Source organism: Thunnus thynnus, chromosome 14 (assembly GCF_963924715.1).
Source record: "Thunnus thynnus chromosome 14, fThuThy2.1, whole genome shotgun sequence".
Taxonomy (NCBI): domain Eukaryota; kingdom Metazoa; phylum Chordata; class Actinopteri; order Scombriformes; family Scombridae; genus Thunnus; species Thunnus thynnus.
Window position 1 is genome coordinate 20,920,126 of NC_089530.1, and position 4,372 is coordinate 20,924,497.

Sequence of the window (4,372 nt, forward strand, 5' to 3'; positions counted from 1 at the left end):
ATATAAAAAGCAAGTTAACTGTGGGCCTTTAATTCACAAGAGTGAATGCTGCTAACCTCTACTATTTAGAACTCCAAAACCCTGTAACCTTTACTAGCTATTGATATGGTAATTGTGGTTGTAGTTATTAATTTAATTATCAATCAGAGTTCCAAATTGATAATTTATTTGATGAGATTAAATAATAAATTGGCTATCAATTTTCCCTTTTTTTGAAGGGTGGTGCCACGAGGTGAATTTAATGCAAGTTAAATTCTATTATTTTATATAAACATTGATTGTTTCTGATAGCCTTTTACACTGTTGCTCCTACATCCTTTGGTGCCCCGTGTGAGGCATAGTACTCTTTGCAATAATTCATAATTGTGCAATATTAATTTTAGCATAATGTTGGCCAATAACATTTTTTTAGATTCAACATCACTAGTCTGCCACATGAGTAGATGTCCAGCTGCCCTTACAAACAAATGAATTATGTTGAGAATTTATTTATTCATTAAATTTAGCTAAAGCAATTTGAGACATTTGAGTTACTGATGACTTCCACTTTAATTTTAGTGTTACATTAAGAGCTTGCTATTGCTGCTAGCCATTCAAGTTGAACCTACTTTGTAGGAATTGTAAGAATTTTGGTTCAGCATTCGAATACCACATATTCAATGAAATCTAGTCAATCTGTCAGAATGGGCTGTTAATTCAAGTTCACCCCTATTTAATTAAGACATAGGATGCCACCAGCCCTATGAAATAGAGAGAGCTTGTACCTGGCTGTTACTGCCCTGCATTCAAGCCTGGGTAAGAAACAGAGCCTGAGATAGAGCCACAGCATGCTATCAGCCCTGTGAAACATAGAAGTTACGTACCTAGCTGCCATGTGTTCCAGCCTGACTCAACTTTAAGGGACAGGAAAGAGATAGACTCGCTACTCAATGACAGGTATGTTGCGCAGACTGCATCCAAAGCTCTGTTGTTAAGATGCTTGCTTCTAAACTTCCATAGGCAAACCAGCCTTGCCTTTCAGAGCAAAGCAGCCCTAGAAAAAGAGGTAGAATCCCTTAGAGTACAAAATGCTTGTCTCCCCCATGAAGTTCAGACAGCTAAAAAGAAAGCAATGCACAGAAGACCTGCACTCAGTAGAGTTAGATCTAGCTAAGGACATTGTACATTTTGATCCAGACAACAGTAATCACAACACTGACAATTACTCAAGGGAACTAGACCACAATCTAATTGATTTGGCCCATGCAACCCACAGGGAGAAAGTTAAACTTGTGTGGAAGACCAGCTCTAAAGCTGTCCATAAGTTCATTCAATCACAACCTGCCAGTGTCAGCAATGACTACAACGAGCTCTGTCAAGCACTAATAGAAGAATTCTCTTCTACTGCTGACAAAACCACATCAATGGTTGCAACCCTCCAAATAAAATTTTCGCATCGTGAGCATCCCAGTGAGTACTACAAACATTCAAAGCATGTTTACTTTCAGGGCAAGAATGTACCAGGCTTAGAAAAAAAACTCCACCTTCAGTCCTCCATGTGTACACAATCACATAGTACTTATGTCAAGGTAACGCCTCAATGCACGAGATAAGGGAGAAGATACAGGTAGCTTGAGAAACTGTTGTTACCTCCAAAGCAAGGGGGAAAACAACTGATTCTGCCAGCTCAAACACTAAAGCATCACACAGATCTACTGCCTCAAAAGATCAACCTCACAACAACTCAAAAGAGGTTGACTAAAGGCCACATGGGGACACTGAGCGTAACCACCATGCCCACCAACTGCATCAAGATAGGCTTTCACACAATAAAAGCAGTAGAAGGCCATGCTCAGACATTCTGGCCCAGAAGCATGACCAGACATCTATGACCACAGTTCAGAACATGGTCATAATCCATCAGGAAGTGACGGCACCTCTGAATGCCTCTCTGCCTTAAACTTAAAGCACAAGCGCTCCAGAGCTCACTCCTCATGGTCATAGCTAACAACACAGTCCACCCCTGTACTGATAGTAAGACAGACTAGCTCAGGGTGCCTTATTTTTCTTGCAGACTCAGACACCACTGTCCAACTTTGCAAGTACACTTGGATCAACTCCTTGGTAGTATTATGTCAATAAGACCACTATTGTAAAACACTAGCTTAGGACACCCCATTATGACCTTACAGTTCTAGTCATACACATGCCCAACACATGCTTAGGACATTACTATAATGTCAAACAGAAATATACCCATTAGGACTTTGAGATTTTGGAAATGTGCTGACACCCTTCCATAGCAGCACCTGCCTGAAGGACAAAATTGTAAAGCCTGCCAAGATCAGACCAACACACACTAATGGACACTCTAGAACTGGCCTAATCATTGTATGTACCACTCTCCCTGCATCTCACCTCAAGAAATTTACATCACTAACATTCCTGTTCTCACTAACCCCGATGAATATGCCATTACCATATGCCACTGTCATTGTCGTTTATCTGGATTTTGTTTTTGTAACTTGATGACTGTTCGTGCTTAGCCAAGATAGATAGTGCTGACAAATGCCCAGTTGGTTAATGAACTGCCCAGATGTTACAAACTTGAATGAAATGACTACAGATATTTCTTCTGGATAAGCCACCAGACGAATGGCTTTTCCAGAAGAGATATTTCTTCTTCCAGTGCCACTAGCTGGTGGAAAAGTCACTTGTACCAAATTACATGGCAATTCATTAAATCATTGTTGAGATATTTCTATTTGGACCAAAGTGCTGCTAGCTCGGCTAAAATTAAAACATGAATTAATTAATTACAACAAAGACAATGTAAAATCATGAATTGATTAAGAAGAAATACTTAAAGACATAAAATGAATAGAACTTCATGATCATCTACAGTGTACATATACAGTATATACTATATGTTTAAAATTACTGTATATATATTTAAAAAAAAGATAAAGCAACCCAGATGACAGTCAAAGTAGTCACATCTCTATTTAGTTTGGAGCACACTGTTGACCTCATGGGCATATCTGAGTAGAAAGTAAAAGGAGATGGAGACTGATAATAACATCAGCCCAATAGCGGAGGCAGCCAAGAAGGTCAAGAAAGAGAAGAAGAGGGTAAGGACATGGCAAAATAAAATGTATAACAAATCAGAACAAGGTTGTGAGATGTGCTCACTTTTATAAAGTAGCAAGAACACGGAGGACCCATATCTGCCATCACATAATCATTCATTACAGCAATAATAGAGCATAGCTCTTTGTAATATGATAGTGATGTAAGGCATTCAGTTAAGTACCCATAATCAATGTAAAGAGTGTCCTCGGGAGTATTATAAAATTTAAGGTGTGCATTATACAAAAATGATTTTCTCACATTCATAAACACATATCAAAATAAACATCAGGAAAACAATATAACTGCTCTGCTAGGACTGTGAATACCACAAAAGCTGCCATAGCAACCGCTAGCAGTGCTTTATGGGACTGCTTGACTGAAACTACTTGCAGTATGAAACGCTACACAGCTCTTGCATATCAGGTGTTCCTTGATGATTACTAAGACAAGCTGCAGCTGTGTGGAGCTGCATAGCCACAATGTCCACTGTTCAGGAAGTAAGCAAACAAAAATAGTTTATGTGTATTTTGAATTTTGTATTACATGCTTTGAAAAGAGCTGTTTTGAATATTGCTTTTACCTCATACATTGTTTTATTCAGTTTTTGTTTCAACTAATTTGCAGTTCATGATATGCTATCCTGCTAGGACATAATTACAAAAACCAGATCTTCAAAAGCTAATTATGGAAATGTTCATGCTTGCTACAGCTGCTAGATCTGTACAGGCAGAATACACAGACAAACAATGAAAGAGAGGGAACACTAACATGGACAGAGCTTTAAATAAATACAGCCACAGCAGAGGCATTACAGCCATGTCCAGGCCAGGAGTGCACAAACAGCAGTGTGATCTCCTCAAATCTTTATTGTGAGATCTCAGAGATCATGTTGAAATGAAAAAAGCAACTGTAGCCTCTGTTCTATCTATCTGTGTGCCTGCCTGTCTCTCTCTCTCTCTCCTCAGTCCAGATGTCAGAGGAACTAGCCAACAGCTGCGGCAGGAAATTAGCCCCCAGGCAGCGAAAGGGCTAATACACTTACACACAGAGGAGAGAGACCAAAACAAAACATCCAGACACACACACACACACACATATAAAGATGAACTCAGAAGAAAGCAAGTGGATGGCAGAAACTGTGCAGAGGATGATGCAAAAAGTTTACTGCACTTTTCTTGAGACCAAATCAAATTCTTTGTGTGTGTTTGTTTGCAAGTGAACATGTTGCTCTATGTTGTTGCACATTTATAAGCATACTCAC